Genomic DNA, 23207 nt, shown 5'->3' with positions numbered 1-23207 from the left:
TCATGTTTCATTTGAGCCATGTGCACCCTGCTGATGGAACGTTTGAAGTTGATTTAAATGGTCACAGTAGAGATCGTAGCAAGTGTCTTGCTGAGTGCGACGAAAACGGGTTTCCGCCCGCAATCGAGCCGGGGACCTTCTGCGTGTTCGGCACGGCGCCTGGGCTCGGCGGCAGCTGCTGCTCTTTCCTTCCTTACGAGATACCGTCGATTCGCGCAGTCGTTATTGCAAAAGATGTCACCAAAGGCAATCGCTTCGTTAGCGGCACTTTGCCTGGGCTCGGCGGCAGCTCTACATGGAGGCACCAGCAGCCCAGCCAGGCCGCCGCCGGCACCGGTGCGCCACAGCGCAAGGAGCCGGCGGCCGCCCTGCAATGCCCCTGTCGTTGCATATTCCACCCGCCCCATATCCTCTCCATGTCTGACTCACTACCCCAAATGACACTGCAGTCGACGTGCTTATTACTATCGCTTTTGGAAGAACCAAGGCGCAGTATTCTAGTGTCGAACCGGTACTGCAAATTGGGATTAAGCAAAAATTTATTGTGTGGTCGAGCGACAGCCTCGGCTCGCTCTTCCTACATGATCGCTTTTTGTGCGGAATAATTCCTAGCTCGCCGATGGCTTCAGAGTTGGTCTTCTCGAAGTTTTGCTTTCGCACTGCATTCCGCAATCTTTTCGTTATGAGTTGTGTGCTTCGGTTTCCCCGACTTTCTTGTGTTTAGTGCGTTTGGCTTCGCTTAAACCTTAGCCACCGCTTGCCGAAATTTCTACACTATCATCTGTCGATCTGCAGAGCTCGATGAAGGCATCGCGGCCGTTCCTGAGCTCGTGGAACGGTCGAATCTGTAGTTGTTTCCAGATCTCCCCCACACAACGGCCTCCCAGAAGCTTGGATTACAGAAGTACGCCACTACTCCAGGCCGGAGATTCTCGATTGAAAGCAGAATGACATGAGCTACACGCAGCTCCGATTTTTTTTTTTTTTGTGTCTGACCTACTTTGAAAGACTTTGTAGTCGATTTACTTACTACTATCGCTGTTGGAAACCAGGTGATAACCGCACAATATTTTAGAGACGATCAGGTAATGAAAATTTAGAATAAGTAAAACAGTATCAAAAGAAGTTGTGTGGTGGAGCAGCACATGCAATTCACGCTTCCTAGATAATCGTTACTGCATAGAATAATTCTTTTGTCTGCGGCGTCTTCAGTATCCGTCTTCTGGAAATTTTGCTTGCAGTATATTGTGCAATCTTTTCGTTATGAGTTGGTGCTTGGTTTCCCGATGTTCTTTTGTTTAGTGCATTCGCCTTCTCTTAACCCTGAGAAACCACATACCGAAACTGAGGCACTGCTGGCTGTTCATAAGCAGTGCTCGATGAAGTTATTTCGCTTTTTATTCGTTGCCTTTAATATTCTTCTCATCAGTGGTGAGTGCTGCCTGCAGAAAGCGTTTATCTTGCGAATTCGCGTGAAAGTTTGTGTTCCCTGTGAGGCCCACTACTTGGGATTAACTTGACTGCTCTAGCCAGGTGGCTCGTTGGTCTAGGGGTATGATTCCTGCTTTGGGTGCAGGAGGTCCCGGGTTCAAATCCCGGACGAGCCCTGCCATTTTGACCGTGCTGAAGAGTAGGTGGAACTCAGCCCCGGTTGCAGCTCCTCAATGAAGAGTAGACGCCTGTTATAGCACGTGGATATAACAAGAATGCGGCACCAGTAAAGTACGTAGGTGGAATTCGGTAGAAAGGCAGACGGTAATTTTGCATGCAACGGAAAACAAGGTTGTCTTTGCGGGATATGTGCACCGTGAGTGGAGATTCAGCTTAATTGTGCGACAGTCTACCCTCATCTTACTAGCGACGGCAACAACCAAGGGGTGGCATGTAAGATTGAGCGTGGCTAAGAGTTTCTCATTATTAGTTAGCATCACACTTTGACAGAGCTGTGACAAGGCGAGTAGGGTGAGCTCAGGAAAGCCAGTAGCAAGCGCACTTGAAGTAGCCCTGAAGAACCGGATTATAAATTTTGCCAGCCATAATGGAGCTAGGGGCGTTCTCAGTTACCAAATACCGGCGCAATAAGAGAGCAACAGTATTTGACAGTAAAATGACGCCCTATCCGTCTAGCATACAACATTGCTTGTCTCTGCATACGCGGACGTGAGGTCATCTCGGAAATGAAATCCGAAATATAGATTAAAATTGTTGTGTTCCCGCCCGGGATCGAACCGGGGACCTTCTGCGTGTAAAGCAGACGTGATAACCGCTACACCACGGAAACGACGGTTCTTTTCATGTACCACCCGGAGACTCGTAATAGCAACAGTTTTTCTTCTGTGTTAGCAAGGGCATCGGCTACGAGCTCCCTCCGATTCGTGAAGTTCCTGTAGTAAAAAACGTCGATGGAAACAATCCAACCGCGACAGACAGGGAGAACGCTGGCTGAGCTGCAGCCCTACATGGTGAGACCATCAAAGGTGGCGTCATTCACATGCAGTGCGTTTTCGGAACGAATAGGCTCGTTGGTCTAGGGGTATGATTCCTGCTTCGGGTGCAGGAGGTCCCGGGTTCAAATCCCGGACGAGCCCTTGCGTTTTGTACAACGGTGTGGTAACAAATCGCATGGCGGCGGCTGTTTCGCGCATTTCCAGGCCTCCAAGTCAGCGCTAAAATCCGACAACCAGTTCTGAAACCGTTTCATGTTTCATTTGAGCCATGTGCACCCTGCTGATGGAACGTTTGAAGTTGATTTAAATGGTCACAGTAGAGATCGTAGCAAGTGTCTTGCTGAGTGCGACGAAAACGGGTTTCCGCCCGCAATCGAGCCGGGGACCTTCTGCGTGTTCGGCACGGCGCCTGGGCTCGGCGGCAGCTGCTGCTCTTTCCTTCCTTACGAGATACCGTCGATTCGCGCAGTCGTTATTGCAAAAGATGTCACCAAAGGCAATCGCTTCGTTAGCGGCACTTTGCCTGGGCTCGGCGGCAGCTCTACATGGAGGCACCAGCAGCCCAGCCAGGCCGCCGCCGGCACCGGTGCGCCACAGCGCAAGGAGCCGGCGGCCGCCCTGCAATGCCCCTGTCGTTGCATATTCCACCCGCCCCATATCCTCTCCATGTCTGACTCACTACCCCAAATGACACTGCAGTCGACGTGCTTATTACTATCGCTTTTGGAAGAACCAAGGCGCAGTATTCTAGTGTCGAACCGGTACTGCAAATTGGGATTAAGCAAAAATTTATTGTGTGGTCGAGCGACAGCCTCGGCTCGCTCTTCCTACATGATCGCTTTTTGTGCGGAATAATTCCTAGCTCGCCGATGGCTTCAGAGTTGGTCTTCTCGAAGTTTTGCTTTCGCACTGCATTCCGCAATCTTTTCGTTATGAGTTGTGTGCTTCGGTTTCCCCGACTTTCTTGTGTTTAGTGCGTTTGGCTTCGCTTAAACCTTAGCCACCGCTTGCCGAAATTTCTACACTATCATCTGTCGATCTGCAGAGCTCGATGAAGGCATCGCGGCCGTTCCTGAGCTCGTGGAACGGTCGAATCTGTAGTTGTTTCCAGATCTCCCCCACACAACGGCCTCCCAGAAGCTTGGATTACAGAAGTACGCCACTACTCCCAGCCGGAGATTCTCGATTGAAAGCAGAATGACATGAGCTACACGCAGCTCCGATTTTTTTTTTTTTTTGTGTCTGACCTACTTTGAAAGACTTTGTAGTCGATTTACTTACTACTATCGCTGTTGGAAACCAGGTGATAACCGCACAATATTTTAGAGACGATCAGGTAATGAAAATTTAGAATAAGTAAAACAGTATCAAAAGAAGTTGTGTGGTGGAGCAGCACATGCAATTCACGCTTCCTAGATAATCGTTACTGCATAGAATAATTCTTTTGTCTGCGGCGTCTTCAGTATCCGTCTTCTGGAAATTTTGCTTGCAGTATATTGTGCAATCTTTTCGTTATGAGTTGGTGCTTGGTTTCCCGATGTTCTTTTGTTTAGTGCATTCGCCTTCTCTTAACCCTGAGAAACCACATACCGAAACTGAGGCACTGCTGGCTGTTCATAAGCAGTGCTCGATGAAGTTATTTCGCTTTTTATTCGTTGCCTTTAATATTCTTCTCATCAGTGGTGAGTGCTGCCTGCAGAAAGCGTTTATCTTGCGAATTCGCGTGAAAGTTTGTGTTCCCTGTGAGGCCCACTACTTGGGATTAACTTGACTGCTCTAGCCAGGTGGCTCGTTGGTCTAGGGGTATGATTCCTGCTTTGGGTGCAGGAGGTCCCGGGTTCAAATCCCGGACGAGCCCTGCCATTTTGACCGTGCTGAAGAGTAGGTGGAACTCAGCCCCGGTTGCAGCTCCTCAATGAAGAGTAGACGCCTGTTATAGCACGTGGATATAACAAGAATGCGGCACCAGTAAAGTACGTAGGTGGAATTCGGTAGAAAGGCAGACGGTAATTTTGCATGCAACGGAAAACAAGGTTGTCTTTGCGGGATATGTGCACCGTGAGTGGAGATTCAGCTTAATTGTGCGACAGTCTACCCTCATCTTACTAGCGACGGCAACAACCAAGGGGTGGCATGTAAGATTGAGCGTGGCTAAGAGTTTCTCATTATTAGTTAGCATCACACTTTGACAGAGCTGTGACAAGGCGAGTAGGGTGAGCTCAGGAAAGCCAGTAGCAAGCGCACTTGAAGTAGCCCTGAAGAACCGGATTATAAATTTTGCCAGCCATAATGGAGCTAGGGGCGTTCTCAGTTACCAAATACCGGCGCAATAAGAGAGCAACAGTATTTGACAGTAAAATGACGCCCTATCCGTCTAGCATACAACATTGCTTGTCTCTGCATACGCGGACGTGAGGTCATCTCGGAAATGAAATCCGAAATATAGATTAAAATTGTTGTGTTCCCGCCCGGGATCGAACCGGGGACCTTCTGCGTGTAAAGCAGACGTGATAACCGCTACACCACGGAAACGACGGTTCTTTTCATGTACCACCCGGAGACTCGTAATAGCAACAGTTTTTCTTCTGTGTTAGCAAGGGCATCGGCTACGAGCTCCCTCCGATTCGTGAAGTTCCTGTAGTAAAAAACGTCGATGGAAACAATCCAACCGCGACAGACAGGGAGAACGCTGGCTGAGCTGCAGCCCTACATGGTGAGACCATCAAAGGTGGCGTCATTCACATGCAGTGCGTTTTCGGAACGAATAGGCTCGTTGGTCTAGGGGTATGATTCCTGCTTCGGGTGCAGGAGGTCCCGGGTTCAAATCCCGGACGAGCCCTTGCGTTTTGTACAACGGTGTGGTAACAAATCGCATGGCGGCGGCTGTTTCGCGCATTTCCAGGCCTCCAAGTCAGCGCTAAAATCCGACAACCAGTTCTGAAACCGTTTCATGTTTCATTTGAGCCATGTGCACCCTGCTGATGGAACGTTTGAAGTTGATTTAAATGGTCACAGTAGAGATCGTAGCAAGTGTCTTGCTGAGTGCGACGAAAACGGGTTTCCGCCCGCAATCGAGCCGGGGACCTTCTGCGTGTTCGGCACGGCGCCTGGGCTCGGCGGCAGCTGCTGCTCTTTCCTTCCTTACGAGATACCGTCGATTCGCGCAGTCGTTATTGCAAAAGATGTCACCAAAGGCAATCGCTTCGTTAGCGGCACTTTGCCTGGGCTCGGCGGCAGCTCTACATGGAGGCACCAGCAGCCCAGCCAGGCCGCCGCCGGCACCGGTGCGCCACAGCGCAAGGAGCCGGCGGCCGCCCTGCAATGCCCCTGTCGTTGCATATTCCACCCGCCCCATATCCTCTCCATGTCTGACTCACTACCCCAAATGACACTGCAGTCGACGTGCTTATTACTATCGCTTTTGGAAGAACCAAGGCGCAGTATTCTAGTGTCGAACCGGTACTGCAAATTGGGATTAAGCAAAAATTTATTGTGTGGTCGAGCGACAGCCTCGGCTCGCTCTTCCTACATGATCGCTTTTTGTGCGGAATAATTCCTAGCTCGCCGATGGCTTCAGAGTTGGTCTTCTCGAAGTTTTGCTTTCGCACTGCATTCCGCAATCTTTTCGTTATGAGTTGTGTGCTTCGGTTTCCCCGACTTTCTTGTGTTTAGTGCGTTTGGCTTCGCTTAAACCTTAGCCACCGCTTGCCGAAATTTCTACACTATCATCTGTCGATCTGCAGAGCTCGATGAAGGCATCGCGGCCGTTCCTGAGCTCGTGGAACGGTCGAATCTGTAGTTGTTTCCAGATCTCCCCCACACAACGGCCTCCCAGAAGCTTGGATTACAGAAGTACGCCACTACTCCCAGCCGGAGATTCTCGATTGAAAGCAGAATGACATGAGCTACACGCAGCTCCGATTTTTTTTTTTTTTTTTGTGTCTGACCTACTTTGAAAGACTTTGTAGTCGATTTACTTACTACTATCGCTGTTGGAAACCAGGTGATAACCGCACAATATTTTAGAGACGATCAGGTAATGAAAATTTAGAATAAGTAAAACAGTATCAAAAGAAGTTGTGTGGTGGAGCAGCACATGCAATTCACGCTTCCTAGATAATCGTTACTGCATAGAATAATTCTTTTGTCTGCGGCGTCTTCAGTATCCGTCTTCTGGAAATTTTGCTTGCAGTATATTGTGCAATCTTTTCGTTATGAGTTGGTGCTTGGTTTCCCGATGTTCTTTTGTTTAGTGCATTCGCCTTCTCTTAACCCTGAGAAACCACATACCGAAACTGAGGCACTGCTGGCTGTTCATAAGCAGTGCTCGATGAAGTTATTTCGCTTTTTATTCGTTGCCTTTAATATTCTTCTCATCAGTGGTGAGTGCTGCCTGCAGAAAGCGTTTATCTTGCGAATTCGCGTGAAAGTTTGTGTTCCCTGTGAGGCCCACTACTTGGGATTAACTTGACCGCTCTAGCCAGGTGGCTCGTTGGTCTAGGGGTATGATTCCTGCTTTGGGTGCAGGAGGTCCCGGGTTCAAATCCCGGACGAGCCCTGCCATTTTGACCGTGCTGAAGAGTAGGTGGAACTCAGCCCCGGTTGCAGCTCCTCAATGAAGAGTAGACGCCTGTTATAGCACGTGGATATAACAAGAATGCGGCACCAGTAAAGTACGTAGGTGGAATTCGGTAGAAAGGCAGACGGTAATTTTGCATGCAACGGAAAACAAGGTTGTCTTTGCGGGATATGTGCACCGTGAGTGGAGATTCAGCTTAATTGTGCGACAGTCTACCCTCATCTTACTAGCGACGGCAACAACCAAGGGGTGGCATGTAAGATTGAGCGTGGCTAAGGGTTTCTCATTATTAGTTAGCATCACACTTTGACAGAGCTGTGACAAGGCGAGTAGGGTGAGCTCAGGAAAGCCAGTAGCAAGCGCACTTGAAGTAGCCCTGAAGAACCGGATTATAAATTTTGCCAGCCATAATGGAGCTAGGGGCGTTCTCAGTTACCAAATACCGGCGCAATAAGAGAGCAACAGTATTTGACAGTAAAATGACGCCCTATCCGTCTAGCATACAACATTGCTTGTCTCTGCATACGCGGACGTGAGGTCATCTCGGAAATGAAATCCGAAATATAGATTAAAATTGTTGTGTTCCCGCCCGGGATCGAACCGGGGACCTTCTGCGTGTAAAGCAGACGTGATAACCGCTACACCACGGAAACGACGGTTCTTTTCATGTACCACCCGGAGACTCGTAATAGCAACAGCTTTTCTTCTGTGTTAGCAAGGGCATCGGCTACGAGCTCCCTCCGATTCGTGAAGTTCCTGTAGTAAAAAACGTCGATGGAAACAATCCAACCGCGACAGACAGGGAGAACGCTGGCTGAGCTGCAGCCCTACATGGTGAGACCATCAAAGGTGGCGTCATTCACATGCAGTGCGTTTTCGGAACGAAAATAGGCTCGTTGGTCTAGGGGTATGATTCCTGCTTCGGGTGCAGGAGGTCCCGGGTTCAAATCCCGGACGAGCCCTTGCGTTTTGTACAACGGTGTGGTAACAAATCGCATGGCGGCGGCTGTTTCGCGCATTTCCAGGCCTCCAAGTCAGCGCTAAAATCCGACAACCAGTTCTGAAACCGTTTCATGTTTCATTTGAGCCATGTGCACCCTGCTGATGGAACGTTTGAAGTTGATTTAAATGGTCACAGTAGAGATCGTAGCAAGTGTCTTTGCGACGAAAACGGGTTTCCGCCCGCAATCGAGCCGGGGACCTTCTGCGTGTTCGGCACGGCGCCTGGGCTCGGCGGCAGCTGCTGCTCTTTCCTTCCTTACGAGATACCGTCGATTCGCGCAGTCGTTATTGCAAAAGATGTCACCAAAGGCAATCGCTTCGTTAGCGGCACTTTGCCTGGGCTCGGCGGCAGCTCTACATGGAGGCACCAGCAGCCCAGCCAGGCCGCCGCCGGCACTGGTGCGCCACAGCGCAAGGAGCCGGCGGCCGCCCTGCAATGCCCCTGTCGTTGCATATTCCACCCGCCCCATATCCTCTCCATGTCTGACTCACTACCCCAAATGACACTGCAGTCGACGTGCTTATTACTATCGCTTTTGGAAGAACCAAGGCGCAGTATTCTAGTGTCGAACCGGTACTGCAAATTGGGATTAAGCAAAAATTTATTGTGTGGTCGAGCGACAGCCTCGGCTCGCTCTTCCTACATGATCGCTTCTTGTGCGGAATAATTCCTAGCTCGCCGATGGCTTCAGAGTTGGTCTTCTCGAAGTTTTGCTTTCGCACTGCATTCCGCAATCTTTTCGTTATGAGTTGTGTGCTTCGGTTTCCCGACTTTCTTGTGTTTAGTGTGTTTGGCTTCTCTTAACCCTTAGCCACCGCTTGCCGAAATTTCCACACTATCATCTGTCGATCTGCAGAGCTCGATGAAGGCATCGCGGCCGTTCCTGAGCTCGTGGAACGGTCGAATTTGTAGTTGTTTCCAGATCTCTCCCACACAACGGCCTCCCAGAAGCTTGGATTACAGAAGTACGCCACTACTCCCAGCCGGAGATTCACGATTGAAAGCAGAATGACATGAGCTACACGCAGCTCCGATTTTTTTTTTTTTTTTGTGTCTGACCTACTTTGAAAGACTTTGTAGTCGATTTACTTACTACTATCGCTGTTGGAAACCAGGTGATAACCGCACAGTATTTTAGAGACGATCAGGTAATGAAAATTTAGAATAAGTAAAACAGTATCAAAAGAAGTTGTGTGGTGGAGCAGCACATGCAATTCACGCTTCCTAGATAATCGTTACTGCATAGAATAATTCTTTTGTCTGCGGCGTCTTCAGTATCCGTCTTCTGGAAATTTTGCTTGCAGTATATTTTGCAATCTTTTCGTTATGAGTTGGTGCTTGGTTTCCCGATGTTCTTTTGTTTAGTGCATTCGCCTCCTCTTAACCCTGAGAAACCACATACCGAAACTGAGGCACTGCCGGCTGTTCATAAGCAGTGCTCGATGAAGTTATTTCGCTTTTTATTCGTTGCCTTTAATATTCTTCTCAACAGTGGTGAGTGCTGCCTGCAGAAAGCGTTTATCTTGCGAATTCGCGTGAAAGTTTGTGTTCCCTGTGAGGCCCACTACTTGGGATTAACTTGACTGCTCCAGCCAGGTGGCTCGTTGGTCTAGGGGTATGATTCCTGCTTTGGGTGCAGGAGGTCCCGGGTTCAAATCCCGGACGAGCCCTGCCATTTTGACCGTGCTGAAGCGTAGGTGGAACTCAGCCCCGGTTGCAGCTCCTCAATGAAGAGTAGACGCCTGTTATAGCACGTGGATATAACAAGAATGCGGCACCAGTAAAGTACGTAGGTGGAATTCGGTAGAAAGGCAGACGGTAATTTTGCATGCAACGGAAAACAAGGTTGTCTTTGCGGGATATGTGCACCGTGAGTGGAGATTCAGCTTAATTGTGCGACAGTCTACCCTCATCTTACTAGCGACGGCAACAACCAAGGGGTGGCATGTAAGATTGAGCGTGGCTAAGAGTTTTTCATTATTAGTTAGCATCACACTTGGACAGAGCTGTGACAAGGCGAGTAGGGTGAGCTCAGGAAAGCCAGTAGCAAGCGCACTTGAAGTAGCCCTGAAGAACCGGATTATAAATTTTGCCAGCCATAATGGAGCTAGGGGCGTTCTCAGTTACCAAATACCGGTGCAATAAGAGAGCAACAGTATTTGACAGTAAAATGACGCCCTATCCGTCTAGCATACGACATTGCTTGTCTCTGCATTCGCGGACGTGAGGTCATCTCGGAAATGAAATCCGAAATATAGATTAAAATTGTTGTGTTCCCGCCCGGGATCGAACCGGGGACCTTCTGCGTGTAAAGCAGACGTGATAACCGCTACACCACGGAAACGACGGTTGTTTTCATGTACCACCCGGAGACTCGTAATAGCAACAGTTTGTCTTCTGTGTTAGCAAGGGCATCGGCTACGAGCTCCCTCCGATTCGTGAAGTTCCTGTAGTAAAAGACGTCGATGGAAACAATCCAACCGCGACAGACAGGGAGAACGCTGGCTGAGCTGCAGCCCTACATGGTGAGACCATCAAAGGTGGCGTCATTCACATGCAGTGCGTTTTCGGAACGAATAGGCTCGTTGGTCTAGGGGTATGATTCCTGCTTCGGGTGCAGGAGGTCCCGGGTACAAATCCCGGACGAGCCCTTGCGTTTTGTACAACGGTGTGGTAACAAATCGCATGGCGGCGGCTGTTTCGCGCATTTCCAGGCCTCCAAGTCAGCGCTAAAATCCGACAACCAGTTCTGAAACCGTTTCATGTTTCATTTGAGCCATGTGCACCCTGCTGATGGAACGTTTGAAGTTGATTTAAATGGTCACAGTAGAGATCGTAGCAAGTGTCTTGCTGAGTGGGACGAAAACGGGTTTCCGCCCGCAATCGAGCCGGGGACCTTCTGCGTGTTAGGCACGGCGTCTGGGCTCGGCGGCAGCTGCTGCTGCTCTTTCCTTCCTTACGAGATACCGTCGATTCGCGCAGTCGTTATTGCAAAAGATGTCACCAAAGGCAATCGCTTCGTTAGCGGCACTTTGCCTGGGCTCGGCGGCAGCTCTACATGGAGGCACCAGCAGCCCAGCCAGGCCGCCGCCGGCACCGGTGCGCCACAGCGCAAGGAGCCGGCGGCCGCCCTGCAATGCCCCTGTCGTTGCATATTCCACCCGCCCCATATCCTCTCCATGTCTGACTCACTACCCCAAATGACACTGCAGTCGACGTGCTTATTACTATCGCTTTTGGAAGAACCAAGGCGCAGTATTCTAGTGTCGAACCGGTACTGCAAATTGGGATTAAGCAAAAATTTATTGTGTGGTCGAGCGACAGCCTCGGCTCGCTCTTCCTACATGATCGCTTCTTGTGCGGAATAATTCCTAGCTCGCCGATGGCTTCAGAGTTGGACTTCTCGAAGTTTTGCTTTCGCACTGCATTCCGCAATCTTTTCGTTATGAGTTGTGTGCTTCGGTTTCCCGACTTTCTTGTGTTTAGTGTGTTTGGCTTCTCTTAACCCTTAGCCACCGCTTGCCGAAATTTCCACACTATCATCTGTCGATCTGCAGAGCTCGATGAAGGCATCGCGGCCGTTCCTAAGCTCGTGGAACGGTCGAATCTGTAGTTTTTTCCAGATCTCTCCCACACAACGGCCTCCCAGAAGCTTGGATTACAGAAGTACGCCACTACTCCCAGCCGGAGATTCACGATTGAAAGCAGAATGACATGAGCTACACGCAGCTCCGATTTTTTTTTTTTTTGTGTCTGACCTACTTTGAAAGACTTTGTAGTCGATTTACTTACTACTATCGCTGTTGGAAACCAGGTGATAACCGCACAGTATTTTAGAGACGATCAGGTAATGAAAATTTAGAATAAGTAAAACAGTATCAAAAGAAGTTGTGTGGTGGAGCAGCACATGCAATTCACGCTTCCTAGATAATCGTTACTGCATAGAATAATTCTTTTGTCTGCGGCGTCTTCAGTATCCGTCTTCTGGAAATTTTGCTTGCAGTATATTTTGCAATCTTTTCGTTATGAGTTGGTGCTTGGTTTCCCGATGTTCTTTTGTTTAGTGCATTCGCCTCCTCTTAACCCTGAGAAACCACATACCGAAACTGAGGCACTGCCGGCTGTTCATAAGCAGTGCTCGATGAAGTTATTTCGCTTTTTATTCGTTGCCTTTAATATTCTTCTCAACAGTGGTGAGTGCTGCCTGCAGAAAGGGTTTATCTTGCGAATTCGCGTGAAAGTTTGTGTTCCCTGTGAGGCCCACTACTTGGGATTAACTTGACTGCTCCAGCCAGGTGGCTCGTTGGTCTAGGGGTATGATTCCTGCTTTGGGTGCAGGAGGTCCCGGGTTCAAATCCCGGACGAGCCCTGCCATTTTGACCGTGCTGAAGCGTAGGTGGAACTCAGCCCCGGTTGCAGCTCCTCAATGAAGAGTAGACGCCTGTTATAGCACGTGGATATAACAAGAATGCGGCACCAGTAAAGTACGTAGGTGGAATTCGGTAGAAAGGCAGACGGTAATTTTGCATGCAACGGAAAACAAGGTTGTCTTTGCGGGATATGTGCACCGTGAGTGGAGATTCAGCTTAATTGTGCGACAGTCTACCCTCATCTTACTAGCGACGGCAACAACCAAGGGGTGGCATGTAAGATTGAGCGTGGCTAAGAGTTTTTCATTATTAGTTAGCATCACACTTTGACAGAGCTGTGACAAGGCGAGTAGGGTGAGCTCAGGAAAGCCAGTAGCAAGCGCACTTGAAGTAGCCCTGAAGAACCGGATTATAAATTTTGCCAGCCATAATGGAGCTAGGGGCGTTCTCAGTTACCAAATACCGGTGCAATAAGAGAGCAACAGTATTTGACAGTAAAATGACGCCCTATCCGTCTAGCATACGACATTGCTTGTCTCTGCATTCGCGGACGTGAGGTCATCTCGGAAATGAAATCCGAAATATAGATTAAAATTGTTGTGTTCCCGCCCGGGATCGAACCGGGGACCTTCTGCGTGTAAAGCAGACGTGATAACCGCTACACCACGGAAACGACGGTTCTTTTCATGTACCACCCGGAGACTCGTAATAGCAACAGTTTGTCTTCTGTGTTAGCAAGGGCATCGGCTACGAGCTCCCTCCGATTCGTGAAGTTCCTGTAGTAAAAGACGTCGATGGAAACAATCCAACCGCGACAGACAGGGAGAACGCTGGCTGAGCTGCAGCCCTACATGGTGAGACCATCAAAGGTGGCGTCATTCACATGCAGTGCGTTTTCGGAACGAATAGGCTCGTTGGTCTAGGGGTATGATTCCTGCTTCGGGTGCAGGAGGTCCCGGGTACAAATCCCGGACGAGCCCTTGCGTTTTGTACAACGGTGTGGTAACAAATCGCATGGCGGCGGCTGTTTCGCGCATTTCCAGGCCTCCAAGTCAGCGCTAAAATCCGACAACCAGTTCTGAAACCGTTTCATGTTTCATTTGAGCCATGTGCACCCTGCTGATGGAACGTTTGAAGTTGATTTAAATGGTCACAGTAGAGATCGTAGCAAGTGTCTTGCTGAGTGCGACGAAAACGGGTTTCCGCCCGCAATCGAGCCGGGGACCTTCTGCGTGTTAGGCACGGCGTCTGGGCTCGGCGGCAGCTGCTGCTGCTCTTTCCTTCCTTACGAGATACCGTCGATTCGCGCAGTCGTTATTGCAAAAGATGTCACCAAAGGCAATCGCTTCGTTAGCGGCACTTTGCCTGGGCTCGGCGGCAGCTCTACATGGAGGCACCAGCAGCCCAGCCAGGCCGCCGCCGGCACCGGTGCGCCACAGCGCAAGGAGCCGGCGGCCGCCCTGCAATGCCCCTGTCGTTGCATATTCCACCCGCCCCATATCCTCTCCATGTCTGACTCACTACCCCAAATGACACTGCAGTCGACGTGCTTATTACTATCGCTTTTGGAAGAACCAAGGCGCAGTATTCTAGTGTCGAACCGGTACTGCAAATTGGGATTAAGCAAAAATTTATTGTGTGGTCGAGCGACAGCCTCGGCTCGCTCTTCCTACATGATCGCTTCTTGTGCGGAATAATTCCTAGCTCGCCGATGGCTTCAGAGTTGGTCTTCTCGAAGTTTTGCTTTCGCACTGCATTCCGCAATCTTTTCGTTATGAGTTGTGTGCTTCGGTTTCCCGACTTTCTTGTGTTTAGTGTGTTTGGCTTCTCTTAACCCTTAGCCACCGCTTGCCGAAATTTCCACACTATCATCTGTCGATCTGCAGAGCTCGATGAAGGCATCGCGGCCGTTCCTGAGCTCGTGGAACGGTCGAATCTGTAGTTGTTTCCAGATCTCTCCCACACAACGGCCTCCCAGAAGCTTGGATTACAGAAGTACGCCACTACTCCCAGCCGGAGATTCACGATTGAAAGCAGAATGACATGAGCTACACGCAGCTCCGATTTTTTTTTTTTTTTTTTGTGTCTGACCTACTTTGAAAGACTTTGTAGTCGATTTACTTACTACTATCGCTGTTGGAAACCAGGTGATAACCGCACAGTATTTTAGAGACGATCAGGTAATGAAAATTTAGAATAAGTAAAACAGTATCAAAAGAAGTTGTGTGGTGGAGCAGCACATGCAATTCACGCTTCCTAGATAATCGTTACTGCATAGAATAATTCTTTTGTCTGCGGCGTCTTCAGTATCCGTCTTCTGGAAATTTTGCTTGCAGTATATTTTGCAATCTTTTCGTTATGAGTTGGTGCTTGGTTTCCCGATGTTCTTTTGTTTAGTGCATTCGCCTCCTCTTAACCCTGAGAAACCACATACCGAAACTGAGGCACTGCCGGCTGTTCATAAGCAGTGCTCGATGAAGTTATTTCGCTTTTTATTCGTTGCCTTTAATATTCTTCTCAACAGTGGTGAGTGCTGCCTGCAGAAAGCGTTTATCTTGCGAATTCGCGTGAAAGTTTGTGTTCCCTGTGAGGCCCACTACTTGGGATTAACTTGACTGCTCCAGCCAGGTGGCTCGTTGGTCTAGGGGTATGATTCCTGCTTTGGGTGCAGGAGGTCCCGGGTTCAAATCCCGGACGAGCCCTGCCATTTTGACCGTGCTGAAGCGTAGGTGGAACTCAGCCCCGGTTGCAGCTCCTCAATGAAGAGTAGACGCCTGTAATAGCACGTGGATATAACAAGAATGCGGCACCAGTAAAGTACGTAGGTGGAATTCGGTAGAAAGGCAGACGGTAATTTTGCATGCAACGGAAAACAAGGTTGTCTTTGCGGGATATGTGCACCGTGAGTGGAGATTCAGCTTAATTGTGCGACAGTCTACCCTCATCTTACTAGCGACGGCAACAACCAAGGGGTGGCATGTAAGATTGAGCGTGGCTAAGAGTTTTTCATTATTAGTTAGCATCACACTTTGACAGAGCTGTGACAAGGCGAGTAGGGTGAGCTCAGGAAAGCCAGTAGCAAGCGCACTTGAAGTAGCCCTGAAGAACCGGATTATAAATTCTGGCCAGCCATAATGGAGCTAGGGGCGTTCTCAGTTACCAAATACCGGTGCAATAAGAGAGCAACAGTATTTGACAGTAAAATGACGCCCTATCCGTCTAGCATACGACATTGCTTGTCTCTGCATTCGCGGACGTGAGGTCATCTCGGAAATGAAATCCGAAATATAGATTAAAATTGTTGTGTTCCCGCCCGGGATCGAACCGGGGACCTTCTGCGTGTAAAGCAGACGTGATAACCGCTACACCACGGAAACGACGGTTGTTTTCATGTACCACCCGGAGACTCGTAATAGCAACAGTTTGTCTTCTGTGTTAGCAAGGGCATCGGCTACGAGCTCCCTCCGATTCGTGAAGTTCCTGTAGTAAAAGACGTCGATGGAAACAATCCAACCGCGACAGACAGGGAGAACGCTGGCTGAGCTGCAGCCCTACATGGTGAGACCATCAAAGGTGGCGTCATTCACATGCAGTGCGTTTTCGGAACGAATAGGCTCGTTGGTCTAGGGGTATGATTCCTGCTTCGGGTGCAGGAGGTCCCGGGTACAAATCCCGGACGAGCCCTTGCGTTTTGTACAACGGTGTGGTAACAAATCGCATGGCGGCGGCTGTTTCGCGCATTTCCAGGCCTCCAAGTCAGCGCTAAAATCCGACAACCAGTTCTGAAACCGTTTCATGTTTCATTTGAGCCATGTGCACCCTGCTGATGGAACGTTTGAAGTTGATTTAAATGGTCACAGTAGAGATCGTAGCAAGTGTCTTGCTGAGTGGGACGAAAACGGGTTTCCGCCCGCAATCGAGCCGGGGACCTTCTGCGTGTTAGGCACGGCGTCTGGGCTCGGCGGCAGCTGCTGCTGCTCTTTCCTTCCTTACGAGATACCGTCGATTCGCGCAGTCGTTATTGCAAAAGATGTCACCAAAGGCAATCGCTTCGTTAGCGGCACTTTGCCTGGGCTCGGCGGCAGCTCTACATGGAGGCACCAGCAGCCCAGCCAGGCCGCCGCCGGCACCGGTGCGCCACAGCGCAAGGAGCCGGCGGCCGCCCTGCAATGCCCCTGTCGTTGCATATTCCACCCGCCCCATATCCTCTCCATGTCTGACTCACTACCCCAAATGACACTGCAGTCGACGTGCTTATTACTATCGCTTTTGGAAGAACCAAGGCGCAGTATTCTAGTGTCGAACCGGTACTGCAAATTGGGATTAAGCAAAAATTTATTGTGTGGTCGAGCGACAGCCTCGGCTCGCTCTTCCTACATGATCGCTTCTTGTGCGGAATAATTCCTAGCTCGCCGATGGCTTCAGAGTTGGACTTCTCGAAGTTTTGCTTTCGCACTGCATTCCGCAATCTTTTCGTTATGAGTTGTGTGCTTCGGTTTCCCGACTTTCTTGTGTTTAGTGTGTTTGGCTTCTCTTAACCCTTAGCCACCGCTTGCCGAAATTTCCACACTATCATCTGTCGATCTGCAGAGCTCGATGAAGGCATCGCGGCCGTTCCTAAGCTCGTGGAACGGTCGAATCTGTAGTTGTTTCCAGATCTCTCCCACACAACGGCCTCCCAGAAGCTTGGATTACAGAAGTACGCCACTACTCCCAGCCGGAGATTCACGATTGAAAGCAGAATGACATGAGCTACACGCAGCTCCGATTTTTTTTTTTTTTGTGTCTGACCTACTTTGAAAGACTTTGTAGTCGATTTACTTACTACTATCGCTGTTGGAAACCAGGTGATAACCGCACAGTATTTTAGAGACGATCAGGTAATGAAAATTTAGAATAAGTAAAACAGTATCAAAAGAAGTTGTGTGGTGGAGCAGCACATGCAATTCACGCTTCCTAGATAATCGTTACTGCATAGAATAATTCTTTTGTCTGCGGCGTCTTCAGTATCCGTCTTCTGGAAATTTTGCTTGCAGTATATTTTGCAATCTTTTCGTTATGAGTTGGTGCTTGGTTTCCCGATGTTCTTTTGTTTAGTGCATTCGCCTCCTCTTAACCCTGAGAAACCACATACCGAAACTGAGGCACTGCCGGCTGTTCATAAGCAGTGCTCGATGAAGTTATTTCGCTTTTTATTCGTTGCCTTTAATATTCTTCTCAACAGTGGTGAGTGCTGCCTGCAGAAAGGGTTTATCTTGCGAATTCGCGTGAAAGTTTGTGTTCCCTGTGAGGCCCACTACTTGGGATTAACTTGACTGCTCCAGCCAGGTGGCTCGTTGGTCTAGGGGTATGATTCCTGCTTTGGGTGCAGGAGGTCCCGGGTTCAAATCCCGGACGAGCCCTGCCATTTTGACCGTGCTGAAGCGTAGGTGGAACTCAGCCCCGGTTGCAGCTCCTCAATGAAGAGTAGACGCCTGTTATAGCACGTGGATATAACAAGAATGCGGCACCAGTAAAGTACGTAGGTGGAATTCGGTAGAAAGGCAGACGGTAATTTTGCATGCAACGGAAAACAAGGTTGTCTTTGCGGGATATGTGCACCGTGAGTGGAGATTCAGCTTAATTGTGCGACAGTCTACCCTCATCTTACTAGCGACGGCAACAACCAAGGGGTGGCATGTAAGATTGAGCGTGGCTAAGAGTTTTTCATTATTAGTTAGCATCACACTTTGACAGAGCTGTGACAAGGCGAGTAGGGTGAGCTCAGGAAAGCCAGTAGCAAGCGCACTTGAAGTAGCCCTGAAGAACCGGATTATAAATTTTGCCAGCCATAATGGAGCTAGGGGCGTTCTCAGTTACCAAATACCGGTGCAATAAGAGAGCAACAGTATTTGACAGTAAAATGACGCCCTATCCGTCTAGCATACGACATTGCTTGTCTCTGCATTCGCGGACGTGAGGTCATCTCGGAAATGAAATCCGAAATATAGATTAAAATTGTTGTGTTCCCGCCCGGGATCGAACCGGGGACCTTCTGCGTGTAAAGCAGACGTGATAACCGCTACACCACGGAAACGACGGTTGTTTTCATGTACCACCCGGAGACTCGTAATAGCAACAGTTTGTCTTCTGTGTTAGCAAGGGCATCGGCTACGAGCTCCCTCCGATTCGTGAAGTTCCTGTAGTAAAAGACGTCGATGGAAACAATCCAACCGCGACAGACAGGGAGAACGCTGGCTGAGCTGCAGCCCTACATGGTGAGACCATCAAAGGTGGCGTCATTCACATGCAGTGCGTTTTCGGAACGAATAGGCTCGTTGGTCTAGGGGTATGATTCCTGCTTCGGGTGCAGGAGGTCCCGGGTACAAATCCCGGACGAGCCCTTGCGTTTTGTACAACGGTGTGGTAACAAATCGCATGGCGGCGGCTGTTTCGCGCATTTCCAGGCCTCCAAGTCAGCGCTAAAATCCGACAACCAGTTCTGAAACCGTTTCATGTTTCATTTGAGCCATGTGCACCCTGCTGATGGAACGTTTGAAGTTGATTTAAATGGTCACAGTAGAGATCGTAGCAAGTGTCTTGCTGAGTGCGACGAAAACGGGTTTCCGCCCGCAATCGAGCCGGGGACCTTCTGCGTGTTAGGCACGGCGTCTGGGCTCGGCGGCAGCTGCTGCTGCTCTTTCCTTCCTTACGAGATACCGTCGATTCGCGCAGTCGTTATTGCAAAAGATGTCACCAAAGGCAATCGCTTCGTTAGCGGCACTTTGCCTGGGCTCGGCGGCAGCTCTACATGGAGGCACCAGCAGCCCAGCCAGGCCGCCGCCGGCACCGGTGCGCCACAGCGCAAGGAGCCGGCGGCCGCCCTGCAATGCCCCTGTCGTTGCATATTCCACCCGCCCCATATCCTCTCCATGTCTGACTCACTACCCCAAATGACACTGCAGTCGACGTGCTTATTACTATCGCTTTTGGAAGAACCAAGGCGCAGTATTCTAGTGTCGAACCGGTACTGCAAATTGGGATTAAGCAAAAATTTATTGTGTGGTCGAGCGACAGCCTCGGCTCGCTCTTCCTACATGATCGCTTCTTGTGCGGAATAATTCCTAGCTCGCCGATGGCTTCAGAGTTGGTCTTCTCGAAGTTTTGCTTTCGCACTGCATTCCGCAATCTTTTCGTTATGAGTTGTGTGCTTCGGTTTCCCGACTTTCTTGTGTTTAGTGTGTTTGGCTTCTCTTAACCCTTAGCCACCGCTTGCCGAAATTTCCACACTATCATCTGTCGATCTGCAGAGCTCGATGAAGGCATCGCGGCCGTTCCTGAGCTCGTGGAACGGTCGAATCTGTAGTTGTTTCCAGATCTCTCCCACACAACGGCCTCCCAGAAGCTTGGATTACAGAAGTACGCCACTACTCCCAGCCGGAGATTCACGATTGAAAGCAGAATGACATGAGCTACACGCAGCTCCGATTTTTTTTTTTTTTTTTTGTGTCTGACCTACTTTGAAAGACTTTGTAGTCGATTTACTTACTACTATCGCTGTTGGAAACCAGGTGATAACCGCACAGTATTTTAGAGACGATCAGGTAATGAAAATTTAGAATAAGTAAAACAGTATCAAAAGAAGTTGTGTGGTGGAGCAGCACATGCAATTCACGCTTCCTAGATAATCGTTACTGCATAGAATAATTCTTTTGTCTGCGGCGTCTTCAGTATCCGTCTTCTGGAAATTTTGCTTGCAGTATATTTTGCAATCTTTTCGTTATGAGTTGGTGCTTGGTTTCCCGATGTTCTTTTGTTTAGTGCATTCGCCTCCTCTTAACCCTGAGAAACCACATACCGAAACTGAGGCACTGCCGGCTGTTCATAAGCAGTGCTCGATGAAGTTATTTCGCTTTTTATTCGTTGCCTTTAATATTCTTCTCAACAGTGGTGAGTGCTGCCTGCAGAAAGCGTTTATCTTGCGAATTCGCGTGAAAGTTTGTGTTCCCTGTGAGGCCCACTACTTGGGATTAACTTGACTGCTCCAGCCAGGTGGCTCGTTGGTCTAGGGGTATGATTCCTGCTTTGGGTGCAGGAGGTCCCGGGTTCAAATCCCGGACGAGCCCTGCCATTTTGACCGTGCTGAAGCGTAGGTGGAACTCAGCCCCGGTTGCAGCTCCTCAATGAAGAGTAGACGCCTGTTATAGCACGTGGATATAACAAGAATGCGGCACCAGTAAAGTACGTAGGTGGAATTCGGTAGAAAGGCAGACGGTAATTTTGCATGCAACGGAAAACAAGGTTGTCTTTGCGGGATATGTGCACCGTGAGTGGAGATTCAGCTTAATTGTGCGACAGTCTACCCTCATCTTACTAGCGACGGCAACAACCAAGGGGTGGCATGTAAGATTGAGCGTGGCTAAGAGTTTTTCATTATTAGTTAGCATCACACTTTGACAGAGCTGTGACAAGGCGAGTAGGGTGAGCTCAGGAAAGCCAGTAGCAAGCGCACTTGAAGTAGCCCTGAAGAACCGGATTATAAATTTTGCCAGCCATAATGGAGCTAGGGGCGTTCTCAGTTACCAAATACCGGTGCAATAAGAGAGCAACAGTATTTGACAGTAAAATGACGCCCTATCCGTCTAGCATACGACATTGCTTGTCTCTGCATTCGCGGACGTGAGGTCATCTCGGAAATGAAATCCGAAATATAGATTAAAATTGTTGTGTTCCCGCCCGGGATCGAACCGGGGACCTTCTGCGTGTAAAGCAGACGTGATAACCGCTACACCACGGAAACGACGGTTCTTTTCATGTACCACCCGGAGACTCGTAATAGCAACAGTTTGTCTTCTGTGTTAGCAAGGGCATCGGCTACGAGCTCCCTCCGATTCGTGAAGTTCCTGTAGTAAAAGACGTCGATGGAAACAATCCAACCGCGACAGACAGGGAGAACGCTGGCTGAGCTGCAGCCCTACATGGTGAGACCATCAAAGGTGGCGTCATTCACATGCAGTGCGTTTTCGGAACGAATAGGCTCGTTGGTCTAGGGGTATGATTCCTGCTTCGGGTGCAGGAGGTCCCGGGTACAAATCCCGGACGAGCCCTTGCGTTTTGTACAACGGTGTGGTAACAAATCGCATGGCGGCGGCTGTTTCGCGCATTTCCAGGCCTCCAAGTCAGCGCTAAAATCCGACAACCAGTTCTGAAACCGTTTCATGTTTCATTTGAGCCATGTGCACCCTGCTGATGGAACGTTTGAAGTTGATTTAAATGGTCACAGTAGAGATCGTAGCAAGTGTCTTGCTGAGTGCGACGAAAACGGGTTTCCGCCCGCAATCGAGCCGGGGACCTTCTGCGTGTTAGGCACGGCGTCTGGGCTCGGCGGCAGCTGCTGCTGCTCTTTCCTTCCTTACGAGATACCGTCGATTCGCGCAGTCGTTATTGCAAAAGATGTCACCAAAGGCAATCGCTTCGTTAGCGGCACTTTGCCTGGGCTCGGCGGCAGCTCTACATGGAGGCACCAGCAGCCCAGCCAGGCCGCCGCCGGCACCGGTGCGCCACAGCGCAAGGAGCCGGCGGCCGCCCTGCAATGCCCCTGTCGTTGCATATTCCACCCGCCCCATATCCTCTCCATGTCTGACTCACTACCCCAAATGACACTGCAGTCGACGTGCTTATTACTATCGCTTTTGGAAGAACCAAGGCGCAGTATTCTAGTGTCGAACCGGTACTGCAAATTGGGATTAAGCAAAAATTTATTGTGTGGTCGAGCGACAGCCTCGGCTCGCTCTTCCTACATGATCGCTTCTTGTGCGGAATAATTCCTAGCTCGCCGATGGCTTCAGAGTTGGTCTTCTCGAAGTTTTGCTTTCGCACTGCATTCCGCAATCTTTTCGTTATGAGTTGTGTGCTTCGGTTTCCCGACTTTCTTGTGTTTAGTGTGTTTGGCTTCTCTTAACCCTTAGCCACCGCTTGCCGAAATTTCCACACTATCATCTGTCGATCTGCAGAGCTCGATGAAGGCATCGCGGCCGTTCCTGAGCTCGTGGAACGGTCGAATCTGTAGTTGTTTCCAGATCTCTCCCACACAACGGCCTCCCAGAAGCTTGGATTACAGAAGTACGCCACTACTCCCAGCCGGAGATTCACGATTGAAAGCAGAATGACATGAGCTACACGCAGCTCCGATTTTTTTTTTTTTTTTTTGTGTCTGACCTACTTTGAAAGACTTTGTAGTCGATTTACTTACTACTATCGCTGTTGGAAACCAGGTGATAACCGCACAGTATTTTAGAGACGATCAGGTAATGAAAATTTAGAATAAGTAAAACAGTATCAAAAGAAGTTGTGTGGTGGAGCAGCACATGCAATTCACGCTTCCTAGATAATCGTTACTGCATAGAATAATTCTTTTGTCTGCGGCGTCTTCAGTATCCGTCTTCTGGAAATTTTGCTTGCAGTATATTTTGCAATCTTTTCGTTATGAGTTGGTGCTTGGTTTCCCGATGTTCTTTTGTTTAGTGCATTCGCCTCCTCTTAACCCTGAGAAACCACATACCGAAACTGAGGCACTGCCGGCTGTTCATAAGCAGTGCTCGATGAAGTTATTTCGCTTTTTATTCGTTGCCTTTAATATTCTTCTCAACAGTGGTGAGTGCTGCCTGCAGAAAGCGTTTATCTTGCGAATTCGCGTGAAAGTTTGTGTTCCCTGTGAGGCCCACTACTTGGGATTAACTTGACTGCTCCAGCCAGGTGGCTCGTTGGTCTAGGGGTATGATTCCTGCTTTGGGTGCAGGAGGTCCCGGGTTCAAATCCCGGACGAGCCC

At 49.5% G+C, this 23207-nt stretch overlaps 25 non-coding genes across 25 annotated transcripts; 17 read left to right on the top strand and 8 right to left on the bottom strand.

Annotated features, from left to right (window-relative positions):
* The first annotated feature begins 1535 nt into the window (after positions 1 to 1535).
* Trnap-ugg lies at positions 1536 to 1607 on the top strand. Its single transcript has one exon. It is a non-coding gene; the product is annotated as a tRNA-Pro (tRNA).
* A 601-nt stretch (positions 1608 to 2208) lies between these two features.
* On the bottom strand, positions 2209 to 2281 carry Trnav-uac. Its single transcript has one exon. It is a non-coding gene; the product is annotated as a tRNA-Val (tRNA).
* Positions 2282 to 2516: 235 nt separating this feature from the next.
* Trnap-cgg lies at positions 2517 to 2588 on the top strand. Its single transcript has one exon. It is a non-coding gene; the product is annotated as a tRNA-Pro (tRNA).
* A 1645-nt stretch (positions 2589 to 4233) lies between these two features.
* Trnap-ugg lies at positions 4234 to 4305 on the top strand. The gene has a single exon. It is a non-coding gene; the product is annotated as a tRNA-Pro (tRNA).
* Positions 4306 to 4906: 601 nt separating this feature from the next.
* Positions 4907 to 4979, bottom strand: Trnav-uac. The gene has a single exon. It is a non-coding gene; the product is annotated as a tRNA-Val (tRNA).
* Positions 4980 to 5214: 235 nt separating this feature from the next.
* Positions 5215 to 5286, top strand: Trnap-cgg. The gene has a single exon. It is a non-coding gene; the product is annotated as a tRNA-Pro (tRNA).
* Positions 5287 to 6933: 1647 nt separating this feature from the next.
* Trnap-ugg lies at positions 6934 to 7005 on the top strand. The gene has a single exon. It is a non-coding gene; the product is annotated as a tRNA-Pro (tRNA).
* A 601-nt stretch (positions 7006 to 7606) lies between these two features.
* On the bottom strand, positions 7607 to 7679 carry Trnav-uac. Its single transcript has one exon. It is a non-coding gene; the product is annotated as a tRNA-Val (tRNA).
* A 237-nt stretch (positions 7680 to 7916) lies between these two features.
* On the top strand, positions 7917 to 7988 carry Trnap-cgg. Its single transcript has one exon. It is a non-coding gene; the product is annotated as a tRNA-Pro (tRNA).
* Positions 7989 to 9627: 1639 nt separating this feature from the next.
* On the top strand, positions 9628 to 9699 carry Trnap-ugg. Its single transcript has one exon. It is a non-coding gene; the product is annotated as a tRNA-Pro (tRNA).
* A 601-nt stretch (positions 9700 to 10300) lies between these two features.
* Trnav-uac lies at positions 10301 to 10373 on the bottom strand. The gene has a single exon. It is a non-coding gene; the product is annotated as a tRNA-Val (tRNA).
* Positions 10374 to 10608: 235 nt separating this feature from the next.
* Trnap-cgg lies at positions 10609 to 10680 on the top strand. Its single transcript has one exon. It is a non-coding gene; the product is annotated as a tRNA-Pro (tRNA).
* A 1646-nt stretch (positions 10681 to 12326) lies between these two features.
* Positions 12327 to 12398, top strand: Trnap-ugg. Its single transcript has one exon. It is a non-coding gene; the product is annotated as a tRNA-Pro (tRNA).
* Positions 12399 to 12999: 601 nt separating this feature from the next.
* On the bottom strand, positions 13000 to 13072 carry Trnav-uac. The gene has a single exon. It is a non-coding gene; the product is annotated as a tRNA-Val (tRNA).
* A 235-nt stretch (positions 13073 to 13307) lies between these two features.
* Positions 13308 to 13379, top strand: Trnap-cgg. The gene has a single exon. It is a non-coding gene; the product is annotated as a tRNA-Pro (tRNA).
* A 1650-nt stretch (positions 13380 to 15029) lies between these two features.
* Trnap-ugg lies at positions 15030 to 15101 on the top strand. Its single transcript has one exon. It is a non-coding gene; the product is annotated as a tRNA-Pro (tRNA).
* Positions 15102 to 15703: 602 nt separating this feature from the next.
* On the bottom strand, positions 15704 to 15776 carry Trnav-uac. Its single transcript has one exon. It is a non-coding gene; the product is annotated as a tRNA-Val (tRNA).
* Positions 15777 to 16011: 235 nt separating this feature from the next.
* On the top strand, positions 16012 to 16083 carry Trnap-cgg. The gene has a single exon. It is a non-coding gene; the product is annotated as a tRNA-Pro (tRNA).
* A 1646-nt stretch (positions 16084 to 17729) lies between these two features.
* On the top strand, positions 17730 to 17801 carry Trnap-ugg. The gene has a single exon. It is a non-coding gene; the product is annotated as a tRNA-Pro (tRNA).
* Positions 17802 to 18402: 601 nt separating this feature from the next.
* Trnav-uac lies at positions 18403 to 18475 on the bottom strand. Its single transcript has one exon. It is a non-coding gene; the product is annotated as a tRNA-Val (tRNA).
* Positions 18476 to 18710: 235 nt separating this feature from the next.
* On the top strand, positions 18711 to 18782 carry Trnap-cgg. Its single transcript has one exon. It is a non-coding gene; the product is annotated as a tRNA-Pro (tRNA).
* A 1650-nt stretch (positions 18783 to 20432) lies between these two features.
* On the top strand, positions 20433 to 20504 carry Trnap-ugg. Its single transcript has one exon. It is a non-coding gene; the product is annotated as a tRNA-Pro (tRNA).
* A 601-nt stretch (positions 20505 to 21105) lies between these two features.
* Positions 21106 to 21178, bottom strand: Trnav-uac. The gene has a single exon. It is a non-coding gene; the product is annotated as a tRNA-Val (tRNA).
* Positions 21179 to 21413: 235 nt separating this feature from the next.
* Positions 21414 to 21485, top strand: Trnap-cgg. Its single transcript has one exon. It is a non-coding gene; the product is annotated as a tRNA-Pro (tRNA).
* A 1650-nt stretch (positions 21486 to 23135) lies between these two features.
* Trnap-ugg lies at positions 23136 to 23207 on the top strand. Its single transcript has one exon. It is a non-coding gene; the product is annotated as a tRNA-Pro (tRNA).

The sequence above is a fragment of the Schistocerca americana genome, chromosome 2 (genome assembly GCF_021461395.2).
Source record: "Schistocerca americana isolate TAMUIC-IGC-003095 chromosome 2, iqSchAmer2.1, whole genome shotgun sequence".
Taxonomy (NCBI): domain Eukaryota; kingdom Metazoa; phylum Arthropoda; class Insecta; order Orthoptera; family Acrididae; genus Schistocerca; species Schistocerca americana.
This window is presented reverse-complemented; position numbering and strand designations above follow the sequence as displayed.